The sequence below is a fragment of the Asparagus officinalis genome, chromosome 2, assembly GCF_001876935.1.
Source record: "Asparagus officinalis chromosome 2, Aspof.V1, whole genome shotgun sequence".
Lineage (NCBI taxonomy): Eukaryota > Viridiplantae > Streptophyta > Magnoliopsida > Asparagales > Asparagaceae > Asparagus > Asparagus officinalis.
The window spans coordinates 76,181,896-76,207,205 of record NC_033795.1 but is presented as its reverse complement, the minus strand read 5'-3'; the positions used below and the strand labels follow the sequence as shown (position 1 = coordinate 76,207,205).

General features: G+C 39.4%; 1 long non-coding RNA gene across 17 annotated transcripts; it reads right to left on the bottom strand.

Annotated features, from left to right (window-relative positions):
- LOC109831658 lies at positions 8,577–16,583 on the bottom strand. Of its 17 annotated transcripts, none has more exons than XR_002244512.1 (14): positions 13,880–16,583; positions 13,707–13,763; positions 13,353–13,389; positions 13,226–13,258; positions 12,772–12,808; positions 12,645–12,677; positions 12,261–12,297; positions 12,078–12,165; positions 11,835–11,993; positions 11,151–11,379; positions 9,974–10,046; positions 9,080–9,205; positions 8,892–8,977; positions 8,577–8,652 (listed from the first exon to the last, which is right to left on the bottom strand). It is a non-coding gene; the product is annotated as an uncharacterized LOC109831658 (long non-coding RNA). The 17 variants fall into 17 exon arrangements; XR_002244510.1 differs by having other exon boundaries at positions 9,080–9,127; positions 13,880–16,582; XR_002244511.1 differs by lacking the exons at positions 8,892–8,977; positions 9,080–9,205 and having other exon boundaries at positions 13,880–13,984; positions 16,146–16,581.

Here is a 25,310-nt window from a genome sequence, read left to right as displayed (position 1 = left end):
AGTGGAAGCTCACACTTAATAATACAATCTCACAACCCTAATATACTATGTATAAAATACTTAAGCTCAAGTGGGTGTGTGTAATCAACGAGCAATCAAAATTAAACTCAATATGAAATCTAGCTTAATAAAAATGACAATAAACAGTATATATTTTTATATATATATATATATATTATATATATATATATATATAATATATATATAGTATATATATATATATATATATATATGTATATATATATATATATATATATGATTGATCACGATATATGGATATTTATTTTGATAAATACAGTTAAATGGTATGTGAGTAGTATACCATGTGTTTTGAGTATAAACAAGTTCTTTCGTGAGGAAGGAAAGAGTCGAAACATGCACAATGACCAAAATCATGAGAACTGGAAATTCCCAGTCCGGTCGACTGCAGCCAGTCGACCGCCACGGTCGACCGCGAGACCTGCATAAAGTTTTTCTCCTGTTTTGAGTTGGTTTCGGATTTCTAAAGCCCATATTCGTTTTCTTTAGTTTATATATTAAATTTTCAAGAATTTCTCAGTTTCTCTAAGAACCCTAACAACCACCAAACTCCAACAAACCCTATTTTGATTCTTGGAGAATATTGGAGGCTTTCAAGTGGATTTTCGGATGATTTTTGGCTTTTGGATTGGAGATAAGCTTTGACTTAGCATCCTAAATATTTTTCTACAAGTTTCAGGCGAGTTCATCTCTGCTAACCCTCCTCCTAGTTTTTAAAACGTTTTAAAGGGTTTTTAACATGTTTATTAGAGCCAAATTGACTAGTTTATGAATAAAAGTCAATTCTTTTGTATTACATGTATAAAGACTAGGTCTTTCCATGTGAAAAGGTTTGAGAACGAATTTACAGAAGATATTTAAGATCTGAACATGATTTAAATGTTGTTTAATCTGATGAAAGATGATTTGTGCTTTGTTTCAAGTTCATGTGCATGATTTAGGGATTTGAATATGAATTTCATGTAATTTATCATGTTATATACATTGTGTTGCTCCCAGAAGTTTTTATCTGTTGTCTTCATGTTTCCATGCAAGATTCATATCGTTTAAATCATGTTGGAATCACCTAAATATGGCGTGAACACAACATACACAACCAGATTGAGAATCTAGAATTTCGGCTCATGGTCGACCGCGCCCTAGCGGCGATCGACCACGTGTAGGACAGAGGCCTGCGTAGGCTCTGGTACCCGTCGCGGTCGACCGTCGCGCAATTGCGGTTGATCACCAAGTGTATTTTTGGCCTGTGCATGTTTAAAATCGACTGTTGAGTTTTCGAGAAAGTCTCTCGACCTTGCACTGTTATACGATGTTTATAAGTTGTTTAACATCTGAGATGTCAGTAAACACCAGATATGGACACTTACACCGAGATATGTACACATATAGTTAAAATATGTTGTGTTAACATACTAAATATAAAAAGTATACAAATATTATGTTTTTGGGATAGGGAGGTGAAACCTATTTCCGCAGGGCGATTGAGTAAAAGTATTACAAAAGTATCGTCATATTATGTTTCCAGGATAGGAGATGAAACATATTCCCGCAGGGCAATTGAGTAAGAGCATTACAAAAGTATCGTTATATTATATTTTCGGGATAGGGAGATGAAACCTATTGCCGCAGAGTGATTGAGTAAGAGTATTACAAGAGTATCGCTAATATATATAAGAGATGCATATTTGTAAGTAATATAAAGTATAATTTTGCTTCCATATTGAATAACCGTAAGTAGGGTGCTTTCTCTGAGATCGTGGCTTACACGACATGGTATGTGGTTGGCTTTTGTTTTGGATGAGTTCCTTTTATGTCAAATCCATCTACCCGAGTGTAGATCAGGATGAGATATTTGTTCTATAGGTTTGAGGTTTGGATTATTATCTTTTTGTTTGTTGTTTATCATTCATAAAGTTTGGAATTAGTATTTAGGGAGTCACAATTTGAGACATGGTATATACATGAGGGTTTTCTTGTTTGGATTATTTTGCTCGACGTACTAACTCTCGTGTTGTAGATTCCTAAATACTAATCTCCAGTTAGATGTATATGAATGATTCTATATTTATGTACTCTCTATATTTTCTATACACTCCTACCCCTTCCCCTGGGGAGAGGTGGAGATGTTCTCGCTATAGCGCTTTGACGCTCGTTGTTTTACCCCCTTTCAGGCAGTGAGTCCAGCGCACGGAAAGTCGCAGGCTGATGGGACTTCTTCATAGATTCCATCTAGCTATTTACTATTTTAGTAGTTATTCAGAACTCCAGAGTTAGTTTATTATGTTCAGACTCTAGATTTGTATTACATTTTGTAGAGGCTGAGAGCCGTAGTGATACTTTATTTGACTCATTGTATTTAAGGTTTATTTCAGACTCAGAGATATTTCTATTCTATTTTAGTTGGACTTATTGATGAGTATTCTCTTATTGCTTCTGTGTATGCTTGGCTTATTCTATTTATTTTATTTGTCTGTCGGTATTTTCACCTATTTGTTGTTTCCACTAGAGAGATAGTGACTGTGATGGTGAAATATGTCGTAGCATGGTGTTTGATGCTTGGCTGGTTTGACAATCCGGGTTTCACCTTAGACTGTAGCCTCGCGTGAAACCGGGACGTCACAGTTGGTATCAGAGCTCTAGGTTCCAATATCCTTATGATCATTCATATGTCATATTGTGGAGTTAGGATAGAGTTTCCTAGGAATCATGTATACAGTCTGCTAATAATTCCTAGAATGAGTGAGGACGTATTATATATATGCAAAAAATTACAAATTTTTTTTTGTGATGAACTATTTGCTTGAGTGATTAAGCATGCTATGAATAATGGATGATACAATTTACTTATTGGTATACGTTATATCTTTTCCTGCTAGAGATTTTATTTACTGCGTAATAAGCTCTACTTCTATGTTATAGATGTCAGGAAGAGGAAGTGGATGCCGAGGTACTCGTGCTCAGAGAGCTAAGCAAGTTGATGGAGAGCCCGAGCCAAAACAGGCACCGCAGTACTTAGTGGATCTCATAGCACTGTTAGCAGCTCGTCTGGTAGCTATAAAGGAGCAGTTAGCAAATCAGGTTCGGTAGGGAATACCTATTTAGGAGGAGATACCAGAGGAGACACCGGTAGTCACACCGCCACTTTCGGTTGATGATGGAGTGGCTGAGCGGGAGGCTTGGCTTTGCCTGGTAAAGAGGTACCAGAAGTTGAAGGCTCCAGAGTTCCATGGTTCGACAGATTCCATTGTAGCACACAAGTGGAAGGAGGATGTGAGTAACATTTTGGACATGCTTAATGTAGATACTGTGCAGAAACAGAGGCTAGCAGCTTTCAGTCTCAAGGGTGATGCAGGAGGACGGTATCGGCTTCGTTTTACCCCAGAGCAGAGGATGATGGCCTCATGAGAGACTTTTGTGTATTTCTTTGAAGCAGTATGTTTCGGCTGCAGTGAAAGCCGGAAAGGAGTTAGAGCTGGCTCGATTGGAGTAGGGGGACATGTCAGTGACAGATTTTGAGAGTAAGTTCATGTCACTACTTCAATTCACTGGCATGTGGCACACCGAGGAGAGGAAGGCCCAGATGTTCATGATAGGACTTCGTCCAGGTTTACGCCGATATCTAGTATCTCGGAGATTCCGTTCAGTATGAGAGGTGGCAGATGCTGCCATAGCTCAGGAGACAGACACAGCTATATTTATCAAGGGTAAAGATGGAAATGTTAAGTCAGGACAGTCTGGGGATAAAGGTAAGGGTAAGAGACCTTTTACAGGCTCAGGAGGACCCCAGCATCAGAATAAGGTTCCACATCAGCAGGATCCCCATAAGAAGGGCAATCAGCAGGATCAGAGGGTGCAACAGCAGCGTCGGTTTCATAGAGCTTGTTTCAATTGCAACAAGCCAAGTCACAGAGCAGCAAAGTGCCTCAACGCACCCGTAGCAGGCCAGCAGGGTAGGAATCCACAACAGTAGCAGAACCGCACTCAGGATCGTAGTCAGGGTCAGCAGTTGAGGATTGAGGCACCTCCAGTAGTCCCGAGGATTGAGGGACAAGTACGAGCGATTCAGGAGATCCAGCAAGGACAGATAGTCCCATATATTCCAGGTGATGCAGCACAACCGACTGATAGAGTGTATGTTGTTGTTCCTCGCGATCATGGCGCAAGCGGGACGGTGGTGGAAGGTACTTTCCTTGTGAATTCATTTCCAGAATGTATTCTTTTTTACTCTGGTGCTTCACATTCTTTTATCTCCTATGATTTTTCGGTTAGTCTCCAGCTTGTGGCGCAACCATTAGATTTTTCTTTATCTGTATCTACTCCTTTAGGGGAGACGTCTCTTTTAGAGAGTGCTTGTAGGAGATGTATCATTAGCTTGGACGATTCCGAGTTCATGATAGACCTGATCATGTTGCGTATGTCTGAGTTTGATGTTATCCTTGGTATGAATTGGCTATCTTCCTACCATATGAGTATCAACTGTTTTGCGAAAATAGTCAGTTTGCGAGCTTTTGATGGATCTGAGTTAGTGGTAGCGACCTCCAGAGGCAACCAGTTTGCGGAGTCATATCTAGCATACGTCCAGGAGGTGATATTACGGGATCGGGGAGCAGATTTGAGTGAGACGCGAGTAGTCTTAGAGCATCAGGATGTCTTTCAGGTCGAGTTTTGCATAGAGTTGTAGCCAGGCATCGTGCTGATTTCTCGAGTTCCTTACCGTATGACGTCTGCTGAGATGAGGGAGCTATAGATCCAGCTAGATGAGTTATTATCTTAGGGATTCATTCGACGGAGTCATTCTTCGTGGGGAGCACCGGTCCTCTTTGTGAAGAAGAAGGACGGGAGTATGCGATTATGCATTGATTATCGTGAGTTGAATAAGGTCACTATTCGAAATAGGGAGCCATTACCGAGGATCGATGACTTGTTCGACCAGTTGCAGGGGCTCAGTGTTTTTCGAAGATAGATCTTCGTTCCGGTTATCATTAGTTGCGGGTTCGGGAGATGGATATTCCCAAGATCGCCTTCTTGACTCGATATGGATCATTCGAGTTTCTTGTCATGCCATTTGGGCTGACTAATGCACCCGCAGTATTCATGGATTTGATGAATTGGGTTTTCTGTCCATACTTGGACCAGTTCGTGATAGTTTTCATCGATAACATTCTTATCTATTCGAGATCGGAGGCCGAGCACGAGCAGCATTTGAGTCTGGCATTACAGACTTTGCGGGTCACCAGTTGTATGCCAAATTCAGTAAGTATGAATTCTGGTTATCGGATGTCAGATTTTTGGGTCATGTCATCAGCCATGAGGGCATTGCAGTAGATCCGGCTAAAATAGATGTCATACTTGATTGGGAACCACCGAAGACAGTTATCGAGATTTGTAGCTTCTTGGGTCTGGCAGGCTATTACAGGAAATTTATTCAGGACTTCTTGAACATCGCGACGCCACTTACATGCCTTACTAAGAAGGGTGTACAGTTTATTTGGGTCACAAAATGCCAAGAGGCCTTTGAGACATTGAAGACTAAGCTGACTTCAGCTCCAGTATTGATTATTTTCAGTAGTGATAAGATTTTTGTTTTCTACACGGATACATCTTTATCAGGTCTTGGAGGTGTATTAATGCAAACCCAGAGAGTTATAGCCTATAATTTGAGACAGTTGAGGACTCATGAGCAGAATTATCCCACACATGATTTAGAGCTAGCAACAGTGGTCTTTGCACTGAAGGCATGGAGACACTATTTGTACGGAGTACAGTTTGAATTATTCATAGATCATCAGAGTTTGAAGTACCTCTTCTCATAGAAAGAACTCAACCAGAGACAACGATGATGGATAGGGTTTATTAAGGATTATGAGTTCGCTATACAATATCATCTGGGAAAGACGAACGTGGTAGCAGACGCGTTGAGCAGGAATCGTGGTCGCGGGCTAGCAGCTTTGAGGTGTTCACTATATCGGGATCTTTATGCCCTCAGTCATTATGATTTCAGGCTAGAGATTGGCGGGAGCAGTGTTTTCTTAGGAGCTTTATCAGTACAACCCTCTTGGGGAGATAGAGTAGTCGAAGCTCAATTAGAGGATTCGTGGATTCAAACCCGCAAGGGGGAGATCTCCAAGGAACCCAAGGATGATTGGACTATTAGAGTAGATGGAGGCCTTCAGATGAAGGGCAGGATTGTCATGCCGAACAATCTACAGCAGAAGAGGAAACATTTTGACGAAGTAAATCGCAGCAGATATACAGTGCACACAAGCACAACGAAGATGTACAAGGATCTGAAGAGGTATTTTTGGTGGAGTGGTATGCATAGAGAAATTTTAGATTATGTGGCTAAGTGTTATACCTACCAGCAAGTTAAGGCAGAATATCAGAGACCTGCAGGAACCCTATAACCTTTACCCATTCCTGAGTGGAAGTGGACAGATATTTCCATGGATTTCATAGTAGGGTTGCCTAGATCAAAAAAAAGGAAATGATTCTATTTTGGTAATAGTAGACAGATTGACAAAGTCGGCGCATTTCTTACCTGTGAGGACGACTTATATGGTGGACACCTATGCGACAATTTTTATTCGAGAGATTGTCAAATTGCATGGAGTTCCGGAGACGATTGTATCAGATTGAGGCTCAGTCTTTACATCCCATTTCTGGAGGAGTTTTCAGGATGCTTTTGGCAGCCAGTTATCATTTAGCAGTGTATTTCATCCCCAGACAGATGGTCAGACCGAGAGGGTAAATCAGGTATTGGAGGATATGCTGAGAGCATGTGTTATAGATTTTTAGGGTAGCTGGGAGGATCACATCCCATTGATTAAATTTGTATATAATAATAGTTATCAAGCTACCATCGGGATGGTGCCGTATGAAGCCTTGTACAGAAGGCCTTGCAGATCACCTATATGTTGGGCACAACCGGAGGATAGTCTATTACTTGGCCCGGAGCTAGTTAGGCAGACCATGGAAAAGGTAGCATTGATTCGGGAGCGCATTCTTGCTGCACAGAGTCGACAAAAGAGTTATGCAGATCGTCGGAGATGATTCTTAGAATTTCAGGTCGGAGACTTAGTTATGTTGAAAGTATCACTGATGAAGGGCGTTCAGCGATTCGATAGACGGGGGAAACTTGCCCCGAGATATGTTGGTCCCTTCAAGGTTATCGAGCGCATTGGAGTTGTTTCTTATAGATTAGACCTTCCAGCATCGATGTCGAGCATACACGATGTCTTTCATATTTTGATGCTCAAGAAGCATTTGCGTGATGAAGAGTAGCAGAGAGTGATTGATTCACTAGAGATTGAGATCCAGGATGATTTGACTATAGTAGAGATTCCAGTATGCATTCTTGCTAGAGAGAATAAAAAGCTTAGAAACAAGGTCATTCCTTCAGTGAAAAGCCTAATGGAACCAGCAAGGAGCCGAAGATATTTCTTGGAAGCACGAGGAGGATGTACGTCGCGACTACCCACACCTGTTTGAACAGGTAATATGTTGATATTTTAAATGTGCTCATATGCATTGATTGATGTGATTGTGCTGTTTAGACACGTTTATACTTAACGCTAGAATGGGTCATTCAACACTTAGCTCTTAATTATTCGGAACATATGGTATATATATGGGGGTTCTTTGTTTGGATTTTTCGCCCGACGTACTAATTCCGTCTAATTAGGGGTTAAGTGAGGATGCACATATTCTAGATTTGTTAAGTTTAAACGTGGCTTATGATTCATATCTATGGATATATATGAGAAAAATGGAGAACCTTGGTACCAAGTTGCTTAAAGCAACTTGGTAGTGATGTGGCCTAATCTTGCCCCTACATCACACCTCGAAGATAGAGCCTCAACCACCCTTCACCAACTCCAATGTAGATGTAAGGACAAGATTAGACCACATCATTACAAAGTTGCTTGGAGCAACTTGGTACCAAGTTTCTCCATTTTTCTCTCTCTCTCTCTCTCTCTATATATATATATATATATATATACTAGTTTCAGGCCCGTGCGATGCACGGATTTGTCTAATATATAAAAATTAATGTAGCTAAAGAATGCAAAATAAAACAGTAATAATAGATAAATAGTCAGAAATGATACAACCTAAGCACATAAAGATACCTGTCAAGTATATATATTTATGAATCAAAACAATAATGATCAATATAGCGATAAACAAAATATCGATCATAATCATATCAAGTAGTTAGGTTTCTCAACGCAAAACCACCAAAAAATATGTAGTGCATACAAAAGTTTACTAAATAAGATTTTAGACCAGAATACTAAATACAAATTAAAGACATCATAAATCAGATTAAGATTTTTCAAATAGGGGCTTGAACTCTCTGTAGAATAATCTAATTCTCCATTTCAATTTTGATTTGTTTTTGCTTTTTGTTGCTAGACTTTTGTGGAGAGATCAAGTCTACTGAAACTGAGTGCTCGACATCAGATTCCAACGCAGTTCTCTTGCAAGGAGTAATATTATCCGAGGAACAAATTTCAACTTCATTGTCACAAGTGGTAAACGCAGTTCTCTTGCAAGGAGTAATATTATCCGAGGAACAAATTTCAACTTCATTGTCACAAGTGGTAATGATACCTGTGTTTCAGTATAACATAATAATTAGCATGTTATTGAGGTGGCAAGAAAAGATTATTGTACAATTAATGTTAAGAATCAAGAAATGAATTGTAAAGCGAAAAGAAATAGGCAATCCAAAATGATAATGGTGAATGTTGTAGCAACAAAAGATACTACTCAAAAAGAGATTAAAGAATACAAACATGAGGAATGAAAAAGAAAAGCAATTTTAACGAATAAGATAATTCATCATGCACCTTTTTCTTAGATCAGCAACTTCAGGTATGTCGGGATTGATTAATATCTTGGACGCATATAAGACATTTGTAATAGTAATTTTTACCTAAGAAATAAAGTTTTTAAATTCATGATTATGTCAATATATAAGCATAATCGACGAAATAAAAATATATCTTTTTTGAGAAATACATGTAATTTGATTTACCTCCATATGGTTTTGTCTTTGCAAGCTGAATCACCATTATAATAATTCCTGAATTAGATTTATGTACATACTGTGAAACTTTGAACAGCATAATCACCCCACAAACTGCATTGCAATTTAATGTTGCTACAAGCAGGAAAAAATTTAGTACGGAATGCATATACACACTCACGGAATTTTGCATCTTGGATACCCAAATATACCTAAGTAGTCTCATCTGTACATAATGATTTACCTAAGTAGTCTTATCGCATCTTGGATACCCAAATATACCTAAGTAGTCTCATCTGTACATAATGATTTACCTAAGTAGTCTTATCTGTATTAAATCACATCCCCTTCTCAACCAAATATACCTAAGTAGTCTCATCTGTACATAATGATTTACCTAAGTAGTCTTATCTGTATTAAATCACATCCCCTTCTCAAATTGTAAACCCAAAATTTTGCATCTTGGATACTACCAATAGCTTCTAAGTAGCCTATTTGTTAACAAAACATTCAAAGGTATACATTTTCAATTTGGAAATTCAGAAGTTCAATTTTTATCTAGAGTATTCACATGAATGCATGCGTGTGGTGTGTGCAAAGAAAATTACATGATACCGAATTATATCTAAAAGATATTTGGCAGCAGCATCTTGTCAGAAAGTTATGTAAGAGTGTGAAGAAAATTACATAATACCACATTCTGTCTAAAAGATATTTGTCAGCAGCATCTTGTAAATTTATGAAAAAGGACTTTTATAATATAGGTAGTGAGAGTCAACTTGTTTACCCAGAATTGGACGAGTCAATATTAAGACTTTTTCATATTACAGGCAATTGGAATTCTGATTAACCCATCTAAATTAAAAGCAATCCAGGAATAGAAAAAACAAAAGAGTTTCTCACCTGCCTAAATATAGGATCTAAACCTCTGCTGTAAAAGTCTATATATTTGAGCATGAACATTCCGCAGTCATACCTGTCGAGAAAAAACATCCATTTCATGCCTAACATAATAACTGCTCAAAAAAGAAGCTTAATAAACCAAAAGCAAGTTGAAAGGACAATGTAATACTAAAAAAAGTATAACAAATGAGATAGAATATGTATGCAATAGAAATGTAGTAGAGACCGGTATTTTAATTGAAGAGTATACAACCAAGGATGCTGAGGTAGTGAAAGAAAGAACGATAAACAGTTAAACTATTTTAACAGTGTTCAAGCATGGAAGCCTCGTGAATACATATGACATAAAATGTACATACCCATTTTCCTGCAAATTAAGGAAGATTCTTAATTATTTCTTGCTTTCAAGAAACTACATCAATCTGTTTACTGCTCTTGTTCTTTACTTTATCCATCAAATATTTAACCTGGCATTCACATGCACAGAAATCATAAATAGCAAAACTTATGTTATCTTATACTTGTTTGTATAACATCAACTACTTGTACCGAAATACTTAGATATAAGTTGATTTTACCAATACTCTTAGCACTGTTTTGCCCATACCGCCAAGTGAATCAATATACTGGAATTTTTGCTCCTTAATGTTGATAATTGCTAAAACCCAATTTTTACTTTTATTTATGGGAACAAAATCTGCACATGAAATTGTTAACTTGATAGGCCAATTTTCCTTAGAAATTCAAGAAACAAATAATAAGCACAACCAAGAAAAATTGTAGTTGTTGAATACCTGAATACTATATTAAAGTGTAATATGTAAACAAATTCAGATAGATTTAAGAATATGTTTGCGATCAAGGGCAAAATAATCTGAGAACCATGCTACAGAATTGTGCAAACGAAAAAGAACATGCAAGTCATATATGTTGTGTGTGCGTCTTTCTTTTTTCTTTATGTCTTTTTTTGTGTGTCTTTTATGTATGGGAACAATTATGGTCTTCTTGATTCAAAGAAACATCTTGTTTATTTGATCCATATAACCAAATCCTATCTTTTAATGCAGTGTAGAGGGAAAGGACATGAAGAAGCAAATCCGAAGACCAAAATATTATTAATATTAAAAATACATGAAACTAATAGCATATACCATGCATACCATAAACAAAGAATCACCTTTGAGTCAATTATCTCTTTCAAGCGATTCAATTCCTCAAGAGCTTCATCCCAGTTCTGCATTAAAAATCTCAGCTGCAAGTTTTCCCCAAAGTACACTAAGGCTCCTTTCACTGTTAGTACACAATGCATGATATTGATACAAAAATTCAGATGCAGCAGAGTAGTTCCCACACTCAAATTGGAACTTCGCATACTGATATAAAGCTTCTATCTGCTCTGGACCAATCTGCATGAACAAATAAATGTTAGCTACTCAATCAAAGATTGGGAACGATATTGCAAAAGTTAATTCACTATATAGTACTTTAATTGCTGAAGTGCAGGATTATAGTACTTTAAATGCCAAAAGTTTCACCCTGTTAAACTTTGATACCCAGAAGTTTTATTTTGTCAGTTTGATGCCAAAGTTTTCAAAATTGACACTAATTTGCCAATTTGACACTCCAAAGCCCTAACTTTGTTCCTCACATTTCCAAAATAAAAAAAACTAAAATATGTTAAGAAAATCTGCTTCCAATTCACTTTTTTATGTTGATGTTGCAAGTAACCCCTAAAGCATTTGATAGTTTCAAGGATATTTGATAATCTCAAGTAAACAATAGCAAACAACTTTTGTGCAGATTTATGTTCAAATTTAAATCAAATAAATTCAGCAATACAACCATGGCAAATAAAAAGAACCTTAAACTGGTCACTGAGCATCTGGACGTTGTATTGCTTATCAGCCTTGAGATCCTGAACATAAGATGGATTTTGAAGTAACGAAATCAAAAGAGCTACAGACTCCTCCAATGATTTTAGCTTCGAAACGACCTCCGCTCTCCTATTAATTAAACATCTCTAAACAGCAAAAACAAACAAAACACAAATCAAAAACCCTAACCCTATAAAGAAGAATAAAAAACCTAGGGTTACGGATATGACCTTGAGGAACCTCTTCAGTGTGATAGAGGTTCTTGTGGATGGCCATGGCGTAATCAACCATGTTTGTTTTGCTCAAAAGCTACGGTTTCTGTGGAAATTGTTAAGAGTGAGGAGAGAAGAACGAAGCGGCGGAGCTAAGAACGAAGCAGAAATATTATGAAGATTTTTGGGAAGAAACAATACCTTTCAATATATGATAACGCGCACAAACCACTGTAACCTGCAGAAACAATTTTAGATGTGTGAATAATTATCACAAACATGCAACTGTGAAGTCAAGAAAACCTATAACATATGTTTAGGAAGTATTCATAGAATGTCCAAATTATAATGCTTTTTAACATAACATATATGGTTGAGAAGTAGGCAACACGTATTCGAATGGCGTTCAAAGATGCATTAATTCTAAGTTATGTGATTTTCTAAATAAATAATCTTAAAAAAACCACAAAAATTCTATTTAGAGCTTATTTCAGAGCTTATATGTTAAAATCGTATAATATTATGAAGCGTCTGTGATATTGAAGGAAAATTTCAATTGAAAGAGTATAACATGTAAAATCATACCTTTCAACCTGAACAACTGACTCTAACAAACTGCTGTAACAAATAAATGAAAATAAAATAGTTCAATTTTTTTTATAGATTCCATGACCGGCGGAAATATTATGAAGCTTTTTGGAAGAAAAAATACCTTTCAATATATGATAACTCGCACAAACCACTGCAACCTGTAGAAACAATTTTAGATGTGTGAATAATTATCACAAACATGCAACTGTGAAGTCAAGAAAACCTATAACATAGAAACAATTTTAGATGTGTGAATAATTATCACAAACATGCAACTGTGAAGTCAAGAAAACCTATAACATATGTTTAGGAAGTATTCATAAAATGTCCAAATTATAATGCTTTTTAACATAACATATATGGTTGAGAAGTAGGCAACACGTATTCGAATGGCGTTCAAAGATGCATTAATTCTAAGTTATGTGATTTTCTAAATAAATAATCTTAAAAAAACCACAAAAATTCTATTTAGAGCTTATTTCAGAGCTTATATGTTAAAATCGTATAATATTATGAAGCGTCTGTGATATTGAAGGAAAATTTCAATTGAAAGAGTATAACATGTAAAATCATACCTTTCAACCTGAACAACTGACTCTAACAAACTGCTGTAACAAATAAATGAAAATAAAATAGTTCAATTTTTTTTATAGATTCCATGACCGGCGGAAATATTATGAAGCTTTTTGGAAGAAAAAATACCTTTCAATATATGATAACTCGCACAAACCACTGCAACCTGTAGAAACAATTTTAGATGTGTGAATAATTATCACAAACATGCAACTGTGAAGTCAAGAAAACCTATAACATATGTTTAGGAAGTATTCATAAAATGTCCAAATTATAATGCTTTTTAACATAACATATATGGTTAAAAAGTAGGCAACACGCATTCGAATGGCGTTCAAAGATGCATTAATTATAAGTTATGTGATTTTCTAAATAAATAATCTTAAAAAAAACACAAAAATTCTATTTAGAACAATTTATGTGGCCATCGCAATAAAAAAGAACAAATAAATAATAAAATTTTACTTAGGTTTGGACACTAACCGACGTATAGATTGCAGCATGTTCGGTTGAAGATTAGTAGTTTGGTTGAAAAGTCAACTGTGGAAAATATGTTCATCAGATATTTGGACCCATCAAAAGTGATTGTTGCCTTAGTATCAAAAGTAACTTACCAATAAAGATAATGATATGTGCACGGTTAGCCAAACACTTACCAATTCCAATTTAATGAATGAATATTATAATGTGGAGCATAGTAGCAAGAGAGACACTCCAACATCTGCCAAAATGCAGCAACTTATTTCCAAGGAAGCCAGGCCCTTGCAAAACAGTAACAACAGTTACAGGTCTAGATTGCCCACTACAGCTACTATTCAAATGGAGGCAGAATGGATAGAACAATATGAACCTGGTATATACATCACTCTTATGGAACTGCATGATGGGACCAGGGAACTGGAGAGATTCAGGTAATTAAAAAATGGCCGTGAGTTGTATATTTTCTTATTAAAGCTTAAGGTATTTGCATTTCTTATTACGAAATTGTTTTTTTTAGTCAAAGGCAATCTGCGGAGCAGCAAACTGAAACTTGGTGGACTGAGAACTGTGAGAAGGTGCATTAGAAGTACAATGTTCGAGTGTCTGAAAGAACAAACTCATCTGGAGTTCCCAGATCATCACGATAGTTTGCAACAGGGAGAGAATTTGTTGACATTTTTCACCCAGTCTCTATTGTCTCTGTCAAGATGAGTTATATAGAAACATGATATCTTAAAGTCAGTAATCACTGATTCCAAATAATAGTTCCTTGGGACAGTGAATGTTGGAGTACTATCTAAAGGCAATCTGGAGATATTCAGTAAGCAACGTTGTACTCTGTCTAGTATAATATGGTCCCTTTATTTATACTTTCTTGTCTCTGTATCTGCCTCTACATGTTGTATTTTGTATATAAAGTACCAGACATAAAATAGTATGAGACAAAAAAGAACATTCTAATTGTAAATTTCTTGTTTACCTCTTGATCATTCTGTTGTACAATATACATATAAAATCTTTTATTATAATGTCCGTGATTTTAAAACAGCTCTTTATGATTGTAGATTTATTGCCTCTATCTATATCAATGTCCCATGATAATCATGACTCTTATCAACCTCAGTTTACCACAGTTAGACTTGAAATAGAGAAGCCAGCAATCACTCTGGTAATAATAATCACCACCTATAATAATATCTGTAATACATCGATACGACATACTATTACTCCTGATAACACAAATTCTGCACCAGATATCTCACAAGCACTGTTAATTGTCAAAAGACTTTTAAGTTACAGCCATGCACTTCTAAAAGTACTTATAACTTTATTGCTCCATACATGGGAAATATTATGATAAAAGAGCACCAATGAAACTACCATCATTATAACTAATATCGACATGATTCCCAATTGTGAAAAAAACCAAGTAATTAAAGATCAAGGTAGTTCAAACTTCATCAGTATTAAACTACAACAGAAGATAATAAAAATTATCAAGGGCAATGAAACAATACCAAATACCCCTTGCTGTAAACATGAAAATGGACAAAGTAAACATAAAAATAAAATAATACCAAATACCCCTTGATTTTTGGTCCTCTGCTAGCATTGTTAAGAACATAAAATGGACAAATAGATGCGAGACAAATCAAATAAACAAAAACCCACCTGCCTAACCAAGTGTTAAGACCATGAAAGGTTAAAGGTACATAATTTCTATTCTAGTATAATTTAATTGCTCCATAATTTAATTGCTTAGCTAGCTTCTCTATTTATCCATCTACAACTATATTATTAAAGAAGTACACTGAGAAAGATAGATGTCATATTGTATGGAATATAAAAAAACTAAAAAAAATATGAAATGGAAATCACTAAAATTAGAGTTCTTTAATATTCTACTGTATTCAGAGTTCCTGTGCAAGTTTATAAATCTTAATTTAATTATATCCACGTATATATCCAACCATCAACAAATTCTGAAACCTAATTAAATAAACCATCAGTTAGAAACTTAAGCTCCTAATTTTTCGATGGAACATTTTCACAAAATGTAAAACTGGGAAATATTCTTCTTTACCATTGAAGTACTTTTTAAAAATGATGGTAATTAATTCTAATATGAGACCTAGAATGAGCAAAAAAGAATCACATAGGACCCTAACAGGCTTAAACATCTGGTCACCTCTCGCACATCTTGATGTCAATAGCAGGTAGTTAGCGAGGTGAAGTAGCACTTTATAAATTGCATCAAATATTGGTGGCATGAATCGGCAAAGATTGCTATAGAGCAGTAACAATCAAAGTAGATGCATTCACCATAACATCATAAGCAATATGCACTGAACAGAGCTCCAATTTCACAATATATGGAAAAAAATTCCGTTGAAAGTAAATTTCACACAAGGGGAAAAAAATTAAGGGTTGCAGTAAAACGACCTGCCAACCTCCAAAGACGCCGACGAACTTCACCTCCGGTAACGCCGACCGCTTTCTGTATCGTAAGGATCAGTCTTCGCCAAGGGTTTTGCTGAATCTTCGTCTTCTTTGGAGATAAGGGATGTGGGGATGAGGCTCTGAGGCTTTCTATATATTCGTATCATCCTTCGGCGACGCTTGGGTTCTCGAGGCGAACTATTTTGGGGAGTTGAAGGCCAGAAGATCTGAGATCGAAGGAAACAAACAGGTGCAGTGTATTGATGATAGGAACAGGCCAGAAGATCGGGTATTGATGATATGAACAGGCCAGAAGATCGGAGGAAGGAAATGGGGGAAATGAGATCTTGGGAAGGAAAATGAAGCTGGGAACGATGCAGTGTATTGATGATAGGAACGAAGCGGTATGCAGAAGATGTCGGGTATTTTGCCAAGTGGCGTTGTTATAAAAGATGCGGTGAAAGGAGATGTGGGTGATTTTGCGAAGTGGCGTTTTGAAGGGGAATACTTTTTATATATATATATATATATATGATCATGATATATGGATATTTGATAAATATAGTTAAATGGTATGTGAGTAGCATACCATGTGTTTTGAGTATAAACAAGTTCTTTCGTGAGGAAGGAAAGAGTCGAAACATGCACAATGGCCAAAATCATGAGAACTGGAAATTCCCAGTCCGGTCGACCGTCACGGTCGACCGCGAGACCTGCAGAAAGTTTTTTTCCTGTTTTGAGTTGGTTTCAGATTTCTAAAGCCCATATTCGTTTTCTCTAGTTTTTATATCAAATTTTCACGAATTTCTCAGTTTCTCTAAGAACCCTAATAGTCACCAAACCCCCACAAACCCTATTTTGATTCTTGGAGAATATTGGAGGTTATCAAGTGGATTTTTGGGTGATTTTTGGCTTTTGGATTGGAGATCTGCTTTGGCTTGGCACCTTAAACATTTTTCTACAAGTTTCAGGTGAGTTCATCTCTGCTAATCCCCCTCCTAGTTTTTAAAACGTTTTTAAAAGGTATTTAACATGATTATTAGAGCCAAATTGACTAGTTTATGAATAAAAGTCAATTCTTTGTATTATATGTATAAAGACTAGGTCTTTCCATGTGAAAAGGTTTGAGAATGAATTTACAGAAGATATTTAAGATCTAAACATGATTTAAATGTTGTTTAATCTGATGAAAGATAATTTGTGCTTTGTTTCAAGTTCATGTGCATGATTTAGGGTTTAGAATATAAATTTCATGTAATTTATCATGTTATATACATTGTATTGCTCCCAGAAGTTTTTATCTGTTGTCTTCATGTTTCCATGCAAGATTCATATCGTTTTAATCATGTTTGAATCACCTAAACACTGCGTGAACACAACACACACAACCAGATTGAGAATCTGGAATTTCGGTTCACAGTCGACCGCGCCAGGTCGATCGCCCTAGCGGCGGTCGACCGTGTGCAGGACAGAGGCCTGCGTAGGCCCTGGAACCCGTCGCGGTCGACCGGCCATGTAATTGCATTCGACCGCCAAGTGTATTTTGGCCTGTGCATGTTTAAAATCGACTGTTGAGTTTTCGAGCAAGTCTCTCGACCTTCCACTATTATGATACGATGTTTATAAGTTGTTTAACATCTGAGATGTCAGTAAACACGAGATTGGACACATACACCAAGATATATACACATATGGTTAAAATATGTTGTGTTAACATACTAAATATGAAAAGTATACAAATATTATGTTTTCTGGATAGGGAGATGAAATTTATTTTCGCAGGGCGATTGAGTAAAAGTATTACAAAAGTATCGTCATATTATGTTTCCAGGATAGGGAGATGAAACTTATTTCCGCAGGGTGATTGAGTAAGAGTATTATAAAGGTATCGTCATATTATGCTTCTGGGATAGGGAGATGAAACCTATTACCGCAGAGCGATTGAGTAAGAGTATTACAAGAATATCGCTAATATATATAAGAGATGCATATTTGTAAGTAATATAAAGTATAATTTTGCTTCCATATTGAATAACCGTAAGTAGGGTGTTTTCTCTGAGACTATGGCTTACACGACATGGTATGTGGTTGGCTTTTGTTTTGGATGAGTTTCTTTTATGTCAAATCCGTCTACCCGAGTATAGATCAGGATGAGATATTTGTTCTACAGGTTTGAGGTTTGGAGTATTATCCTTTTGTTTGTTGTTTATCATTCATAGAATTTGGAATTAGTATTTAGGGAGTCACAATTTGAGACATGGTATATACATGAGGGTTTCCTTGTTTGGATTATTTCGTTCGACGTACTAACTCTCGTGTTGTGGATTCCTAAATACTAATCTCCAGTTAGATGTATATGAATGATTCTATATTTATGTACTCTCTATATTTTCTATACACTCCTACCCCTTTCCCTGGGGAGAGGTGGAGATGTTTTTGCTATAGCGCTTTGACGCTCGTTGTTTCCCCCCTTTCAGGCAGCGAGTCCAGCGCACGGAGAGTCACAGGCTGATGGGAGTTCTTCATAGATTCCATCTAGCTATTTACTATTTTAGTAGTTATTCAGAACTCCACAGTTAGTTGATTATGTTCAGACTCCAGATTTGTATTATGTTTTGTAGAGGCTGAGAGCCGTAGTGATACTTTATTTGACTCATTGTATTTGAGGTTTATTTCAAACTCAGAGATATTTCTATTCTATTTCAGTTGGGCTCATTGATGAGTAATTGTATTTGAGGTTTATTTCAAACTCAGAGATATTTCTATTCTATTTCAGTTGGGCTCATTGATGAGTATTCTCTTATTGCTTCTGTGTATGTTCTATTCTATTTCAGTTGGGCTCATTGATGAGTATTCTCTTATTGCTTCTGTGTATGCTTGGCTTATTTTTTTTTATTTGCCTGTCGGTACTTTTACCTATTTGTTGTTTCCACTAGAGAGATAGTGATTGTGATGATGAAACATGTCGTAGCATGGTGTTTGGTGCTTGACAGGTTTGACGATCCGGGTTACACCTTAGACTGTAGCCTCGTGTAAAACCTGGGGCATCACATGAAGAGAATGCTCTTCTTGTTTAATCTGGGTTCTTCGGTAGCGATAGGATGCCTTTCTCGAATGCTTGAATCGAGTTTGCTTCCCTTGGACGATCTGAACGAAGTTGTGATTGAGCTTCAGTGCATAGTAGAAGCTTGGTGGGACGAGCTTCCTCACGTGGTAGAAGCTCTTGGTTGAGTTCAATCAACCGAGGTCAAACAAGGGCTTGTGCTTGTAGATCGAAAATGCTAAGATCTCGAGGTTCGGTCTTCTTCTCCTGAGAAGTCGAACGAGACCACCGATGAGCTTCGTTACATGGTAGAAGCTTGATCAGAGTTGAGTAATTGAGCCAAGAATCAATAACTGACTGCCCAAAAAGTGCTTGGATTCGGTTCTCTTGAATCTCCCTCATGAGTTCCAAGAATGCCAAGATGGAGAGGCGGACAATGACTAGCCTTTTCCTGTCGGCCAGCAAGCCCCCGAGGTGGAAGATGCCAAGAGCAAGAGAAGATCAAAGACCGATTGCCAAGCAATGCTTGGGCTCGGTTCTCTTGAAAGCCAAAGGCAGGCCTGTAGGCATATAAAACTGCTTATAGGTCCCTTAGCTCAGCTCGGCACAAACCGACAAACCAACGAGGCAACGAGATTGACTAATCGCACGCAAGCAACGGAATACGTCCATTCGCGTGCGGGATCAAGCCAAGTGTTCGAAGAGTCAACGAGTCATCCAACCAAGGGCATACTCGGACGAATCACGATCGAATCAAGATCGGTTTCGGACTCGAACTCAGAAGTGGATTTACTGCCTAATCAGGATCCAGATTTACTGCCAAAACAGGTCAACGAGTCAATCAATCGCACAACCGAATCACGGACAAGACCGAAGGGCGGAAAACGACAAACCCACACACCCGGAGGGCTCGGCTCAAACCGAGCCACCTCAAGGTGGCTCGGCCCAGTGCCGGCCACCTTGAGGTGGCCGACCTCTGACACGTGTGCACGGGCACAGGTTCGAGTGCCTATAAATAGGCTAGGCATTGTTCATTTTCAAGGGTTGGAAATTTTGGAGGCGAAGCTCTGTCGGATTCAAGACTCGAAACTTAAAAAAGATTGGAGCTTTGGGACTTCGGGGACTCACTCTTCCAGATCTGGTGCTCAGCGACCGTCAACGCCAAAAAAGGCAGGTGTTCGAGAGGACCGGATCTCAGATCTACGCAGACGTACTCCGGATCTAAGCTTGGTCTTAGATCCCGAGACTTGGACGATTGTTTCCTTGGTGAATCAATCCTCCCCGGCTATTATTTCCTTTGTGGAATAATACCCGTCGTACTGCTTAGATCTGATCGGATCTAGATCTCGCGGTGGTCCACGGATAAACCCCGGCGCAGGCAAAGAACCCACACAAAGCAAGAGACCGCAAAACAGGATCTTGCGATTCGTTCGACAAACAAGGAGAAAGTTGTAATTTTCTTTATTTCTTTTTATTTGATTTTCGTTGTAATCGGATCTTATAAAAAGACCGGATCTTTGTAATCGATAAACTGTTACAAGAGTGTACAATGGAATCAATGATGAAAGCAACAATTTTTCCCGCGAACAATCTGGCGACCACAGTGGGAGCCGACGATCTCGCTGTCGAGATCGATGCGTCGCAGCCGCGGATTCCGATCCCGGTCGAGGAGGAGGTCGAGTATGAGTTCATATAAAACTGCTTATAGGTCCCTTAGCTCAGCTCGGCACAAACCGACAAACAAACGAGGCAACGAGATTGACTAATCGCACGCAAGCAACGGAATACGTCCATTCGCGTGCGGGATCAAGCCAAGTGTTCGAAGAGTCAACGAGTCATCCAACCAAGAGCATACTCGGACGAACCACGATCGAATCAAGATCGGTTTCGGACTCGAACTCAGAAGTAGAGTTACTGCCAAATCAGGAATCCGACTTACTACCAAATCAGGTCAACGAGTCAAGTCTGAATCAACCAAATCACGGACAGAACCGGACGAAGCGGATACAACAACCGAACGACGGAACCTAAACACCCTGAGGGGCTCGGCCGAAACCGAGCCACTTCAGGGTGGCTCGGCCCAAGCCGAGCCACCCTGAGGTGGCTCGGTGGCCGCTGGATTGGAGACTCGGAACTTAAAAAAGATTGAAACTTTGGGACTTCGGGGACTCACTCCTTCAGATCTGGTGCTCGGCGATCATCAACGTCAAATAAGGCAGGTGTTCGAGAGGATCAGATCTCAGATCTACGCAGGCATACTCCGGATCTAAGCTTGGTCTTAGATCCCGAGACTTGGACGATTGTTTCCTTGGTGAAACAATCCTCCCCGGCTATTATTTCCTTGGTGAAATAATACCCGTCGTACTGCGTAGATCCGACCGGATCTAGATCTCGCGGTGGTCCACGGCAAACAACCCCGGCGCAGGCAAAGAACCCACCAAGCGAGCGACCGCAAAACAGGAGCTCGCGATTCGTTCGACACAAAAGGAGAAAAGTTGTAATCTTTGTTTATTTTTATTTGATTTTCGTTGTAACCGGATCTTATAAAAAGACCGGATCTTTTGTAACTCAAAAAGTTGTAACTCAAGATGACAATGGAATCAATAACAAAGAAAGACACGAATTTTCCAGCGAACAATCTGGCGACCACAGTGGGAGCCACCGATCTCGCTGCCGAGATCGGAGCGTCGCAGCCGCGGATTCAGATCCCAGTCGTGGAGGAGGTCGAATACGAGTTCGATCAGACCAAGTTCGAGGAATACCTTTCATCCTCGTCTAGATCAACCTCCCCCCGCAAGTCCAAGAAGTCCAAGTTCTCTTCCAACAGAAAGGTGCGTTGGTACGAAGAAGTTGAAGCTACCAACGACGACCTCATCTCGATTGACGCCAAAGTTGCGTCAGATGAGGCTCCACCAATCTCCAACCGGATCAAGCTGGTTCCAACCAATTCCTCCGTCACCAAAGGAGCGGTGACTCTCTCAAAGAGAGCCCGCCAAAGGCAACGCCAACGCTTGGCCAAACGATTCGCCAAAACGATGGAGTCCACCGACGGAGTCCGCTACAACGCGGGTCTGAAGAACAAGAGAGGCAAACAGCCTCAACAACAGATGAACGGCGCCTCTTCCAAGCCGCCAACAATGGAATGGGTCCGTGTCAAACGGAATCGTTCGACGCTGGAAGAACGCATCCGCAAACGCCGCGCACTATCAGCGCAGGCACGGGCTCAAGTCCAAGAAGCCCATAGAAGACTGCAGAAGGAGGTGGCCAAGAAGCCGCCACCAACCCGCCAAGTATGGAAGCCGAAGTCTGAAGCGGCGATTCAGGCTAACACTGCAGCCTCCAACCAAAATTCAACCTCCGGCGAACCAAGCTAAGTCGCCGAGAATTCCCATAGCTACTCCGGGAGATCATGCAGAATCCTCCCGAAGGAGAAAGCCAGTCTTGGAGCGCCTCGGTCCAATTCCCGATGAGCGAAGCAAAGCTCCGATCCAAGAACGTTTGGGCCCACTAAGAAAACCCCGAACGAATCAACACGCTGGGGGTCACCGCTACCTCCAACATGACAAGGAGCTCACAAGGTAGCTGCGCTCACCAACTTGCGCATCGAAGTCCAAGAGCACGCTGAAGACTCGCGCCCACAAAGGCACGTTTCGAGGCGTGTAACTTTTGAAAACCCAAAGAAGGCAATCCAACCTCAGATGGAAACATTATCATCTGATAGTGATAGTGTTATACCTGAGAAGTCGTACCCGCACACGATAGATTACTCCGATTGTCAAAATAACGAGTTGTACTATCGTGCTGGGGGTACGAATAAAACCAGGAAGAGGAGTCCCCGAAAACAGGAAACTCAATGCCCCTGTTTCCAACTCATTCGGGCGGTATTGTCTGAATGCAACTGCATTAAGGCAGTCCCCGAAAGAGTTTCAGTTTTTGAAAGACTTAGTGCGGAGACGCCAAAACCAAGGCCTAGGCGTTCCCAACGAAGAAGAAGGATGGTTGAAGACGGAGAACTTCCGAGGGTCACCACCAATATGACCAGCAAGGGGACATCGGCACAGGATGATTTCGAGTCGATTCTGAAAGCATCCCGGCGTCTAACCCGTCTGCAGTCTAGAGCAATCGCACGAGGAACTTATAGTAGGGTTCGGACAAGAGTACCTTCAGAAGGTGAAGAGTCGGATACCTGCTCCACAGTCGCATCAGATAATACAGTGTCTAGTGAGGGGGAACCCCGCGAGTCACTGATGATAAGCGCGGAACAAGTGGCCAAGATGCTCGAAGATGCCATAGCCAAACAACAGGAAAGCTTTAGGTTCGAGATGCAGATGGCCATGCAGACTATGAGAGAGATGCATGAGCAACAAATTCAGGCACTGACGAACCAGCGAGGTGAACCAAGCCACCGTAACCAGGTTGTTCAGGAAGAGGAGCACACGGATAGGGATGAAGCTCACAATGCCAATAACCCTCCCGTCAATGCAGGGGGTGGTAACGAGGATGCCAACGAAGATACAAGTGAAGACTTGAAGATCAAAGATCTCGAGAGCAAAATCAACACATTGATCTCCGCTCAAGAGACGAAGAAAACAGGCATTCCCTGTCCATACCCAAGAGAGTGGGAATCGATCCCATATCCGGCGAAGTTCAATCTAATCAACTTCACGCCGTTCGATGGGAAGGGTTCCCCCACTCAGCATTTGATTTATTTCAAATCGCACCTGGGTATTATTTCCGGCAATGAGCCTCTGATGGTGCGGTCATTCGTCGGCACTCTTCGCGGAGCCGCCTTCGATTGGTATCGCCGCCTCAAGCCAGGAAGCGTAAATAGCTGGGACGACATGGAGACAAAATTCCTCGCTAACTTCTTCGACGACGACACCGAGATATCTATCGGATCATTGCTCGATGAGAAGCAGAAGGACGGGGAGTTAGTCGACACCTTCGTCAAAAGGTTCCGGAACAAGGCGATGAATTGCCGGGACCCGATCACAGAGGAATTCATCCTCCAAACTTGCCACAACAACCTTGCGTTGGACGTGTTGGAAGCAATGGGAACAGCACCGTCTGACACTTGGAAGGATCTGAAGGTCCGAGGGGAGCAGGCTGAGCGATTCCTTAGAAGGAAGAAGGCCGAGAGGAACCAACCGACGGTTACTTCACTTGTAGCCATAATCTGATGATGAATGAATAGTTTTGTTATTATAATGCAACAGAAATATATAAAGCATTCATTCAACAGAATAATCATGCAGTGTAACATTTCGTTTTTAAGTATTGCAGACATCATTAACATGAAAATCAGAATGCTAATCATGATACTATTCTAAACAACACTTATTAGTTTCTTGGATTGTTGGGAATAGAAGCTGTTTAGAGTATAATTAACACAAAATGCAGTTTTAACAGAATTAGATAATGATTCAAAATAGATATAAAATTAAACTGAGTTTAGAATATAGCCTGATGGTCGAGGCGTGCAAGCACTGTCCCAAGAAACTAATTGCCCCCTCTCGTACAGGGCTACGCGGCAAAAGTCCCCGGAGATACAACGACCCTCGGTCAGGCGACCTCCTTCTCGTCGGCACGAGCTTCAAGAAGGCTTTGCGAACTCTTCTAGACTTTCAGGGAACCAGCAAGTTGTAATAGCAAGCGAGTGTAAGAAGAAGAACAGAGCTGAGAAGGAAGAGGAGAATTTTGTGTTTTTCACACTGTGTTTTCTACCCTCGCAGCTTGCTGTTTATATAGAGGTTGAGAATGAACGTTTTTCAATACCGAATTAAATCCTCATAAAAACATTTTTTCCGTTTTGATTCTGTTTTAATTCTCATGAATATTACCGTTTCATTTACATTTTAATTCAGTTTTAAAGTTCATAAATCTCTCCAATTAATTCTGGCCGTTAAACATTTTAAAAATGTTAATCACGTTTTAAACAGTTCCAATTAGCAAAAATAAAAATAAAAATAAAAATGTTAGCATATTAAGGGCCCATTAATCCGGAGCTGCATTCGTGTCTGCAGGACCCGAACCCGAGCCTGAGCCCGGCCCGGCCGGCGCGCGCGTGTGTAGTGTGGAGCATAACCTTTTGTTTTCTTCTAGGCATAGGAGAGAAAGGGAAGGCT